Source organism: Molossus molossus, unplaced genomic scaffold (assembly GCF_014108415.1).
Source record: "Molossus molossus isolate mMolMol1 unplaced genomic scaffold, mMolMol1.p scaffold_m16_p_16, whole genome shotgun sequence".
In the NCBI taxonomy this organism is placed as follows: domain Eukaryota; kingdom Metazoa; phylum Chordata; class Mammalia; order Chiroptera; family Molossidae; genus Molossus; species Molossus molossus.
Window position 1 is genome coordinate 39,340,125 of NW_023425351.1, and position 13,524 is coordinate 39,353,648.

Sequence of the window (13,524 nt, forward strand, 5' to 3'; positions counted from 1 at the left end):
TAGATTCAACCCCCCTGCTCAAACCCACAAACTTAGACCCCAAAACTCACTAATGACAAAAGATTCCCACCAGTGAATATATATAAGTATATGACTCCAGCTCCTAGGTGCTGCTGTCTTTGACCCAATACCCCATGGCTTGGTGATATGTAGCCCTTCCCTTTGGATATCACCACCCCCCATCCCCCTTTCTTTAAATAAATCTAATTTTTCTTTATTCATCATCGGTGATTGTAATTTAGCATGTCTGTACACTGTGAACTACCTACTTTAACCTTTCAGAAAGAATCTTAAAAGCAGTGAGAGAAAAGCAATTAGTTACCAATAAAGCTGTCAGCTAATTTCTCAACAGAAATGCTCCAGGCCTGAAGGGATTGGCATGAAATATTCAAAGTGATAAAAGCAAGGACCTAAAACAAAGACTACTCTATCCAGCAAGGCTATCATTTAAAATTGAAAGCAAAATAAAGAGCTTCCCAAACATGGAAGCATGGAACAGACTGATAAATCTCAGAGGGAATAGGGTAGGGGGAGTGGGAAAAGATTAACCAAAGAATTTATATGCATATATGCATAACCCATGGACACAGACAATAGTGTGGTGAAAGCCTATGGGTGGGGGGCAGGGGCAGGGTGGATGACGTCAATGGGGGGAAAAGGAGTACATATCTATAATACCTTCAACAATACAGATAAATTTAAAAAAAGAAAAGAAAAGAAAAAGTTTCTCAGACAAACAACACCCCCTCCCCCAAAACTAAAGGTCTTCATTACCACCAAATAAATATTGCAAGAAATGTTAAAGGGCCTGCTTTAAGAAGAAGAAAAATAAATATATAGAGAGAAACATAGGTATAAAGAATAAAATAGCAATTTAAAAAAACCTATCAATAATGATGTTAAATGTGAATGGATTAAATGTTCCAATCAAAAGACATAGAGTAGCTGAATGCATAAACAACCATGACACATATATATGCTGTGTAAAAGAGACCCACCTAAGAACAAAAGATACACACAGACTAAAGGTGAAGAAGTAGAAAAAATATTCCATGCAAATGAAAAAAAAAATAGCTTGGGTAGCAATATAGATATCAGACAAAATAGACTTCAAAACAAAGGCCATAACAAGAGACAAAGAAAAATCAGTGCATAATACTAAAGGGATCAATCCAACTAGAGCATATAACCCTCCTAAACATATATACACCCAACATAGAAGTGCTCAAATATATAAATAAATTTTTGATAAAAATTAAGGAAGAGATTGACAGAAATACAGTCATAGTAGGGGATTTTAACACTCTACTAACATCAAAGAATAGATCTTTTTGACAAAAAAATCTACAAAGCAACAGTGACCTAAAATGACATACTTGACTGAATGGATTTAACTGATATTTACAGAACATTTCACCCCAAAGCAGCAGAATATGTGTTCTTTTCAAATGTACTACAACATTCTCAAAGATAGACCAGGGTAGAATACAAAATATGTCTTAATAAATTTAAGTTGATTGATATTATATTAAGCAGCTTCTCTGACCACAAAGTTATGAAACTAGAAATTTCTTATAATAAAAAACTGATAAACACTCACACATATGGAAGCAAAATAACATGTTATTAAACAATGAATGGGTTAATAATGAGATCAAGGAAGAAATAAAAAGTTATTAGAAACAAATGAAAATGAACACCAAATAACCTAAAATCCATGGGACAGAGTGAAAGCAGTCCTCAGAGGGAAGTGCATTATTGGCCTATCTAAAAAAGCAAGAGAAATCTCAAATAAATGATCTAACCCTACCCCTTAAAAAAAAAAAAAAAAAAAAAAACAGAAAAAGAACAACAAAAAGCCCAGAGTAAGTATAAGGAAGAAAATAATAAAGATTAGAGTGGAAATAAATGATGTAAAGACTAAAACAAACAAACAAAAAAACAAAACAAAACAAAAGATCAATGAAACTGAGCTGACACTTTGAAAGTATAAAAAAGATTGATGAATCTTAAACTAGACTTGTTGAGAAAAAGTGAGAGAAAACCCAAATAAATAAAATCAGAACTGAAAGAGAAGTAACAACTGATACCGCAGAAATACAAACGATTTTAAGAAAATATTATGAATAACTATATGCCAACAAATTTGATAACATGAGAAAATGGATATGTTCTTAAAACATGCAATCTTTCAAAACTAAATCACAAAGAATGAGAAATCCTGAATAGACCAATTAAAATTAATGAAATTCAAGCAGTAATTAAAACAAACACACAAACAAAAACTCACAGGTAACAAAATCATTGGACTGGATACCTTCACAGGCTGATTTTATCAAACATTCAAGGAAGAACTAATACCTATGGTTCTCAAACTATTCCAAAAAAATTCAAGAGAAAGTAAGACTTCCAAGCATTTCTACAAGTTCAGCATTATTTTAATCCATAAACCAGTTAAATATATTACAAAAGAAGTATAGGCCAATATTTCTGACGAACATAGATGCTAAATAGTCTACAAAATATTGGCAAACTGAAACCAGCAATAGATTCAAAAGATCATACAGTATGATTGAGTGGGATTTATTCTAGGAATGCAAGGATACAGAAAAAGAATTTGATAAAATCCAGCATTTGAAAAACTCTCAGCAAAGTGGAAATAGAAGAATTATATCTCAACATAATAAAAGGCCATACTGTATATGAAAGCCCAAAGCCAACAATATATTCAATGAGCAAAACTACAAGCATTTCTCTTAAGGTCAGAAACAAGACAAGGATGTCTACTTTCACCACTCTTATTCAACAGAGTACTGGAATTACTATCCATAGCAATTAGACAACAAAAAATGAAAGGCATCCAAATTAGAAAAGAGGAATATAAATTGTCATTATTCACAGATGACAAATATTGTATGTAGAAAACCCTAAAGACTCCACCAAAAAATTACAAGATCTAATAAATGAATTTGGCAAAGTAGCAGGATATAGATGTAGTTTTCAGAAATTGATGGCATTTTATATATTAATAGTGAATTAACATAAACAGAAATTTTAAAAAAATACCATTTACTATTGGGAAAAAAGTAATAAGTCACCTGGGAATAAATTTAACCAAGGGGGTAAAAGATCTGTACTCAGAAAATTAAAAGATACTGAGAAAGAAATTAAGGAATATAAAAATAAGTGGAAACATATACCTTGGAAGAATTAACATCATTAATATCCATATTGCCTAAAGTAATCTAAAGAGTCAATGCAATTCCTATTAAAATACCAATGGCATACCTCACAGATCTAGAAAAAATATTCCAAAAATTTGTATGGAACCAAAAAGACCTAAATTGCCTCAGCAATTTAGAGAAAGAACAAAGTTGTAGGTACTATATTACCTGATATTAAACTATATAGTAATCAAAACAGCATAGTATTGGCACAAGAACAGGAATATAGATCAATGTAATAGACTAGAGAGCAGAGAAATAAACCCACAACTTTATGGTCAATTAATATTTGACAAAGGACAAAGGAGGCAAGAGCATACAATGGGGTAAAGGCAATCTCTTCAATAAATGATGTTGGGAAAACATGAAAAAAAAAAAAAGAAACTGGATCTCAAACTTACACCATACACAAGAATAGAAGAAAAATAGATAAAAGACTTAAATGTAAGTTGTGAAACCATAAAAATCGTAGAAGAAAACATAAGCAGTAAAATCTCAAACATCTCACATAGCAGTATTTTCGTTGATACATTTCCTAGGGCAAGGGAAACAAAAAATAAACAAATGAGACTACATCAAACTAAAAAGCTTTTTCACAGCAAAATAGACCATCAACAAAAAGAAAGGAAACCCACTGAATAAGAGAACATATTTGCCAATGATACATCTGATAAGGAGTTAATTTCCAAAATATATAAATAATTTACATGACTAAACACTAAGAAGACAAACAACACAATAAAAAATGGGCAAAGGGCCTGAATAGACACAAAGAGGACATACAGATAGCCAACAGACATACGACAAATGCTCAATGTCACTAATCATCAGAGAGATGCAAATTAAAACCACAGTGAGATATCACCTCACACCTACCAGAATGGCTACAATAAATCAATGAACAGCAAGACAAGGATGTAGAGAAAAGAGAACCCTAATATACTGCTGGTGGGAATGCAGCCACTATGGAAAACAGTATGGAGGTACCTCAAAAAATTAAAAATGAGACTTGCATGTGACCAAGTGATTCCACTTCTAAGAATACATCCTAGGAATCTCAAAACACCAATGAGAAAGAATATATGTACCCCTATCTTCATAGCGGCATTATTTACAATAGCTAAGATCTGGAAACAACCTAAGTGCCCATCAGTAGATGGGTGGAAAAAAGCTGTGGTACATATACACAATGGAACACTATGCAGCTATTAAAAAAAAAGAAGGTCTCTTACCCTTTGATAGAGTGTGGATGGACCTGGAAACCATTATGCTAAGTGAAATAAGCCAGACTGAGAAAGACAAATATCACATGATCTCACTTATGTGTGTAATCTAATAAACAAAATAAACTGATGAACAAAATTGGACCACAGACATGAAAGTATGGAACAGACTGACAGATCTTAAAGGAAGGAGGAGAGAGGGTGGGAAAAAATTAGTGAAAGAACTTATATGCATATATGCATAGCCTATGAACACAGACAATAGATAGGTGAAGTCTTAGGGTAGGGTGGGAGATGGGTGGAAGCAGGTATAGGGGGGAATTGGGGGACATCTGTAATACTCTCAACAATAAAATAAATTTATATATATATATATATATATATATATATATATGTAAAAATATGTGTGTGTGCATATGTGTTTAATCTTCCCATTTTCTTTGCAGCATTATTTACAATAGCCAAAATATGAAAGCAATCAAGGTGTCCATCAATACATGAATGGATTAAGAAGATGTGGTCAATATATACAATGGAATATTACTCATCCATAAACAAGAATAAAATTTTGCCACTTACAACAACATGAATGGACCTAGAGGGCATTATTCTAAGTTACATAAGTCAAACAGAGAAAGACAAATACCATATGATTTAAGTTATATATGTAATCTAAAAAAACAAAAAAACAAAAAACACACAAACAAAACAAAAACCAGACTCAGATACAGAGAAAAAACTGATGGTTGCCTTAGAGGAGAGGGGTAGGGGTGGCTAAAAATGTAAAAGAGGAATAAGAAGTACAAATTTCCAGTTATAAAATAAATAAACCATGGGAGTGCAGTGTTCAGCATCACATGATCTCACTTACGTGTGTAAATATATTCAATAATATCATAATAATGTATGCATGGTAACAGATGGTTAATAGACTTATTATGGTAATCACATACTAAGGTATATACATGTCAAATGACTATGTTGTACACCTGAAACGAATATAATATTTTATTCCAACTGTACCTTAATAAAAATTTTTAAAAATAAATTGTGGTCAATTCATTACCTTTAAAAAATGGTTGTTTTTTCCCCAATCATTAATAGTACTCATGTGATACTAACTGGGTCATAGAAATTGAGAGAAAGTATTTTGGGGACTCTTGGGATCTAAGACAAGAATGATTTCTATACTTAACTTCCTGAGTTTGATGTTTCAAAATATGATGCCTGGAGCTGCTATAGCCCACTGTGGTCATGAGCTCAATCTTGAGAATGGCAGAACAAAGTTAAAATAATGTGGATCCCTAATGATTTTGTAGAACCTTTGTTTTAACCTACTCCACCCTTCCTGTAGACATTTTATGTGAGCTAATAAGTGACTTAGTGTTTGAAATACACTTAGCTTTTTTTTTTTTTGCCCCCTGAAAGTCTGATATAATCTCTAACATATTGTTCTTTGCACTTATTTTTTTACTTTACATAGATCATTCTTTACCTGTCACATTTACTCTTTACCTGATCAATTCCTATATAGATAAGTACTGAAATTCCCACTCTCCTTACTGCTGGTGACAGCTTTATGACACAGTATGACTAATTAAATACAATTCAGAATTAGTTGAAAGGTTTTGAAAAGATATGGTTTTCCTGATAAAAACACAGTTGACTGTCCTGTTCCTTCTTTCTATCTTCTTGCTCTGGTTGTGAAAATATTATTTTAAGCTGTAGTTATCTGGTGACTTTAAGATGAGATTGTTTTGGGAAATGCCAAATAAATTTCAGAGACATCATCAACACTGACATTACTGAGCTGATGAAACAATATTAGTAATTGCCTAACTCTTGACTTCCTATTGAGTGGGAGAAATCCTTGTTTCTTTAAGCTGCTATAGTCAGATTTTGTATCACTCACAATCAAATGTATTCTTTATTTATATAAAGGTACTCAATAAATTTGTATTGAGTACTGGATTAAACACAACACATCAATTTTGCTCACTAGTAAAAAATGGTCTCTCAAGAAATTTCTACCTTTAAATAAGATAAAGTAAGTTGTGGCAGATCTAGTCTTCCATTGGAACAACTAATAAAAAAGTCAGATAAATTACATAAATTGTATTTTAAAGACATCATAGATCTGTGAAAACTATGATGAAGAGGAGAACAGGATTTTAGAGACTAGAGAACTGCTCAGAGTTGAAATGACAAACGAAATCTATTTTTTTTTCCTTTAGGAAATTTGTTGATATTAGGTGTACACTAAGAATTGGGGCCTCTTCATGGAAAAAAATATATAAAAAACTCACAATGCTTTTTTGGTCATTCGGTAACAAATTGGAATCTTGAAGTTTTTTCACATAGGCCATTTCTTGAGCTCTTAGGCTATGAAAAGGTTGTAAGCTTAGCCAAAAGCTTCTAAGACACAAAATACAATATCCTGCAGTCTTAGAATTTCAGAGATGAAGACTATCTCTCAGAATGAAATCTATTTTAAATACACTGCTGGTCTTTTTTTTTGTTTTTAACTTGCAAGATTTGGAGGCTAATTACAACAGAAGGCTGGAGAGCTAAGATAGAAAGCTTTCAGGACCAGAGTTGAGTCTCCTGCCATCATTAGACCTCAGGAAATGGACATTTACTAGGTTCTCAATCAAAAGCCTGGAAAAGCCACTCCTAAAAACAAAGGCAAGCCAGAGAAAGATAGAACCTCACCAAAATTAAATTTCAGACCCAGTTAGCTTACCCCTTCACCCTATTTGTCTAATAACAGAGGAAAGAAATATCCATCCCTGGTGGAATATAATATTATCTGGATCCTCCAGGATTGTACAATGTCCAGAATAAAATACAAATTACTAGTCAGGAAAGAGGCAAAAATATGATCTGATAATTAAATAATAAGAAAAACAATAGAAGCAGATATTACAACTAACCCACAATGGGTGTATTTATTTATTTTTTATTGAATTTATTGGGATGACATTGGTTAATAAAAGGATGGTTACTGGTATACAGTTCTACAATACATCATTCTGTATATTGTATTGTGTGTTTACCGTCCCAAGACTTCTTCCATCACCATTTACCCCCTCCTTAACCTTCTACTGCCTCCTGCCCCCCTTCCATTGACAATAACCATACTGTTGTCTGTGTCCATGAGTCTATTTTTTCTTTGCTTAATCTCTTCATCTTTCTCATCTGGTATCCAACTCCTTTCCCTCTGACAGCTTTCAATCTTTACTCTGTATCAACAATGCCTTTAAAATAATTCTGTTTAATGAGAAGTTCACAAAATACATGAAATTATGCAAATATAAACAAGAATTGAATTTATGTTATAAAATAATAAAATATACACTATAGAATTGAAAAACTACAGTACTTGGAATTAAAAACTCATGGCATGAGTTTAGCAACAGATTGGTCACAGCAGATGAAAAGGATTAGTGGCCTAGAAGTTAGGTCAATAAAATATACCCAAAATGATACACAGGAAAATATTACCTGAGAGACATGTGGGAAAAGCTTAAATAACATTATGTAAAAATGGTCATCCAGAATAAGAGAAGGAATTCAGAGGTAATGGCTAAGTGTTTTCCAACACTAAAAAAAAGACATTAATCCACAGATTCAAAAACACATCAAACCTCAAGCAGTATAAACATATAGATAACTACGTATAGTCACATGATTATCAGACTTCTAAAATTAGGGACATAAAGAACATTTTAGAAACATCTGTAAAATAAAGGAAAACAAATTAAATTAAAAACTAGAAATTACTTAAATATATCTGATTTCTCAAAGAAAATGATGGGAGCCAGAAGAAAATGGAATAATTTTTTTAAAAGGCTAAATAAAGGGGCGGAGTGGGGTGGGAAGATATTCTTTAAAGATTAAGGTAAAATGAAAATATTTTCAGTAAAACTACAAAGGAAATTAATGACCAGTAGGCCTTCCTTACAAGAAATGCTCAAGAGACCTTCAGACAGATAGAATTATGTCAGTGGATAAATGGGATGGCAGGAGTAGAAAAAAAAAGAGAGATTAGAAAGAATCTATCTATCATCGATCTATCCTATATGTAAATATCTATGTGGGTATATAAGTAAATATTGACTATAAGAAACAACTATTATTATGATCTTTTGAGGTTTCAAATAACTATGCAACTAAAATATATAACAACAACAATAAAAAAGAGGGGAAGTTATAAAATTGAGTTTAAGATGTTTCTATATCCAGGAAGTGGTAAATGTATACATTGTATTAGAATCTAATAAATCATGCCATAACCTCTAGAATAACCACTCAAAGCAGAATTGTATGTAACTAACATATTAGAGCAAGGAAAACTAAAATAAGAAAAGAAATGTTTGATTGACCAACAAGGAGACAAGAAAAAAGTGAAGTAATAAACAGATGACCTAAATAGAAAACAACAACAGAAACTAGCAAAATGGTAGATTCAAGCTCTACTATATTAGTAATTATATTAACTATAAATACTGTAAGCAAAATAATACGATTGCCAAACTAGAAAAAAACAAAACGTTACAACATGCTGTTAACAAAGAAATGCACTTTAAATGTAAAGACAGAAAATCTGAGTACAAGGATGGGAATGGATATATTATGCAGGCATTAACCAAATGAAATTGTGAATAGCTTACACTTATATCACAAAATAAGGACTTAAAGGAAAGAAGCATTATTGAAGATAAACAGAGATATTTTATAATGATGAGAGAATTGATATGAAATGAAATAATCACAATTTTAAATCTGTGGTGTACCCAATGACACAGATTCAAAATATATAAAGCAATAAATGACAGCAATAAAACGATCCATGGACAAGTCCACAATCATAGGGGGACTGTGATGAATGCAGGTATATATTATAAGCCCTGAAGCAGGGAGGGGCACAATTTTTTGTCAGTTTCCAGATAGAAAAACTTTTGTTTTTGCAGGCCATATGCTTTCTGTCACAAGGATTAAATTCTATTGTTATAGTGTAAAAGCAACCAGTGAGTTCTTTCCCATCTTGCAAGAAGGAGGGTGAAAAAACTGAGAAGTCAGGTATTAAAGAGGAGAAACCTGAAGCCAAGAAGGTGGATGCTGATGGTAAAAGTAAGGGTAACCTCAAGGCCAAGATGCCTAAGGAGGGGAAGCCCTCCTGTAGCAGAAACCCTATCCTTCGCAGAGAAATTGGCAGATTATTCCTGGCCAACTATGTATGTATTCCCCAAAGGCCATGTACAAGAGGAAGTATTCAGCAGCTAAATCCAAGATTGAAAAGAAAAAGGAGAAAGTTCTTGCTACTGTCACAACACCAGTTGGTGGTGACAGGAAAGGTGCTATCCGAGTGGTTCAATTCACAAAATGCCTAGATGTTATCCTCCTGAAGATGCGCCTCTACTGCTGTTGAGCCACAGCAAGGAGCCCTCTAGTCAGCACGTGAGAAAACTGTGGGCCAGCATGGCTCCTGGGACCATTCTGATCAACCTCACTGATGCCACAGGGGCAAGAGGGTGGTTTCCCTGAAGCAGCTGAGCAGTGAGTGACTTGCTCCCTATAACTGGACCTCTGTCCCTTAATAGAGTTCCTCTGCGTGGAACACACCAGAAATTCGCCGTTGCCACCTCAACCCGTGTAAATCCCCAAACATCTCACTGATGCTCACCTTAAGAAGATGTGCAAACCCAGACACCCGGGGGGTGAGCTTCAATGCAGAGAAAGAGAAATGCCAGATTACAGAGCAGCACAAAGTTGATCAAAAAGCCACGGACTCACAAAATCTGCCAAAACTCAAAGCTGTTCCTCAGCCCCAGGGCTACCTCTGCTCTGTGTTTGCGCTCACACGTGGGTTTTATCTTCACAAACTGGTGTTCTAAATTTCTTACAAAGAACCTAATTAAATAACAGCTGTTGACATAAATAAGCAGGTGTGGCTTATCCAATAAAACTTTATAAAAACAGGCAGTGGGATTAGTTTTGGCTGCAGGCCTTTCTCTTTTGTCCTAAAGTAACCACTTAAATCAACTAAACACACACACACACACACACACACAAATATAAATAAACCAATAAGAGAAATATAATGGAATCATGAAGAACCCTCAGTTGATTTAAAAGAAGGCAGAAAAAGAAGGAAAAACACAACTAACCCAAAACAAAACTAAATAAAACAAACTACAAATAGCCTCTCACTAATGAAAGTGATATTTTGATATCATGTTTCTTAACTTTATCCCTCAATTATTTCTGACATCGACTTTCTAAAAGCACCCTAACTTGTCAACCTCTAATTTGAACTTTGCTCTATTCTCTCTCTCTCTCTCTCTCTCTCTCACACACACACACACACACACACCCTACTCGCAGAAACCTCTGTATGTACACAAAAGTTTATAGAACACTTGGGAAAATGAAGAGAAGGTTTTGCATCACAGACACTCAAGAACTCCAAATTGTGTATTAGACATGTTCGTTCATACAATTCTCTGGTATTGTTCTCTTTCCAGTTAGGATGGACTAGGTCTTGTACACTACATACCTCATTGAAGAACTAGGAATATTAAATAAATTATAATAATTTTATATTTTAGGGGCTGGGAAACTATAGTTTGCAGACCAAATCTAACCATACCTATAGATTTGATAGTGTTTGGGGCTGTAATAGCATAATTAAATAGTTGTGACAAAGACCATATGACCTGCAAAGCCAACAATATTTATTATTTCATCTTGACAGGACAGTTTTCTGACTCCTGATATATTTAGAGGTACTAGAGTGCTTCAGAAGCATTGAAGACGAAAGGGAGTAAAACTGATGAGGAAAAGGAAATATTCAGAGAAAAGCTGAGGAACCACATCTATACCTGGGGGCATTGCTGATTCTCGGTAAAGACTGAAATCTGAGAACATAGGTTTGGCTTGGACAGAAGGCTATGTGTGGGGGACAACGAAAGCCAAGCCAGCCCTGGCTGGGTTGGCTCAGCAGTTAAGAGTGTCAGCTTGCAAACTGGAGAATCCCTGGTTCAGTTCCTGCGACCTCGGTTGCGGTTTGTCCCCGGCGCCTGTTGGGGTCGTGTGGGTGGCAACCAGTCGATGTGTCTCTCTCATGTTGATGTTTCTCTCTCTCTCTCTTCCTCCCTCTCTTCCTCCCACTCTATCTGAAGATAAATGCAAAAATGTCCTCAGGTGAGGATGTTAAAAAAAAAAAAAAAGCCAAGCCAAAGAAAGAACGAAAGATTAAAGATTCATGACACAGACAACAGTATGGTGATGCCAGAAGGAAGGAGGGGTGGGGGGGTGGGGAAGATAGAAGAGGGTCAAGAGGGGATAAATGATAATGGAAGACTTGACTTGGAGTAGTACACACACAGTACGATATACAGATGACGTATTGTAAAACTGTATACCCGAAACCTGTATAACCAATTAACCAAAGTCACCCCAATAAAGTCAATCAAATTTTAGAAAAAGAAAAAAGAAAGCCTACAGGAATTGGGTGGTCATGTGGAACAGAAACAACAAAGTCAGAGAGTTGAGGGGACTTTTTCATGAATTCCAAAGCTTCATGGGCAGAAAGCTAAAGACTAAGCCAAAACCTTGGCAAAGCAGTTTCCCACAGTATGGGAGACCAAGGCCAACTGAAGAGGGGAAGCTGCTAACATCTGGTGAAATTCTGAAGCCCTAGATTAATTAATAGTCCATTGACATTGATGATCCTGTCAATGTCCTGAGAGCTCTTTTGCTCGATGTTAGGAAAACTTGCTCACTGGGGACATCAAGAGTGGAGAATCCAGGCTTGGACCTCAGTGCAGGGTTATTGCTAAGGGACAGAAAAACAAGACCTCTGAAAGTCAGTATCTCCCTTGATGGAGTAAATGACCAGAAGGGGACAAAATGGGGTTGGTATTGATAATGTTTCCTTTTCATAGTCTGAGTGTGTTCATTTTCTAAAACTTCATTGAATATATACTTTGGATTCATGCACTTTAGTGTATGTATGTTATATTTCAATTAATTTTTTCAAAAGATTAAGTCCTTCAGTTAGTCATCTCGATCTGTTCCCTAAACCATAAGTTCTATTAGTTTCCAAGACAGAACAGTTATTCTTTTACTTACTTGATACTCACTAACCCATATCTTCAAAGTCTCACCTTCTACCTCAAGCTACTTGCTAGTTTAATTCCCTATATACAGTTTATTTTTAAAAAATAATTCTAACTTTAATTATGAAAATGGTTTATTTTCACCTCTTGTCAGAAGTAATGGCCACACTGCATTCTGTATGGGTCAGATTAGCAGAGTATCATATTTAAAGGGGAACACAGACCGATTGGAAAGTGTCCAGAAGAGGGCAAGTGAAATAATAAATATATGGTAATTAGGTTATATGTGGAACATTCGAAGGGACTGGGGATTTTCAAACTGAAAAAAACAAAAACAAAAAAAAAAACAGGCTAGAGTTGAAGGGATAGTGTAATCCCTGCTTTCAAATCCATAACATGTTTTGTGGTAGAAGGATCTGTTTTATTTGAAGAATTTTGAAGGCAGAACAGGGACAATGGGTTGATGCTAATGGAAAGTGAGTTTCGTTTGAATGCTCGGCTATCTTTTCATGAAAACAATGGTATGTTCTTCACTAACTCATTCCACAAACACTTATTGAATGATAAATTCATGATAGACTCTGCAGCCAAGGAGTGCTTAGTCTAATGCTGAAGATAGGTATATTCAATGTTAAAACTAGGTGAAGATCCAAATCATGGCAATCACAAGGTGATGTTGGGGTTCAGAGGAGAGAGGGGTGGATGAAGAGCAGAAAATAAGGGGTGAGTTGCAAAGCAGAACTGTCTTCTTACTCCCGGCTCTCCATCTCATAATCTTCATGGACACAAACAGCACCACCCTCCACTCAATTACTCAAGCTCGCAGCCTGAGAGCCCACAACAACCTCACCCTCTCCCTCATCTTCAAACCCAACCCCAGTCAGCCTCTCAATTCTATCAATCCCGGCACAAGACATTCCTCAAAGAGATCGCTTTATTCTTGTTACCACAGAA

General features: G+C 34.8%; 1 pseudogene; it reads left to right on the forward strand.

The window, feature by feature from the left end:
* The first annotated feature begins 7,993 nt into the window (after positions 1-7,993).
* Positions 7,994-10,344, forward strand: LOC118631448 (annotated as a pseudogene).
* Positions 10,345-13,524: the final 3,180 nt, after the last annotated feature.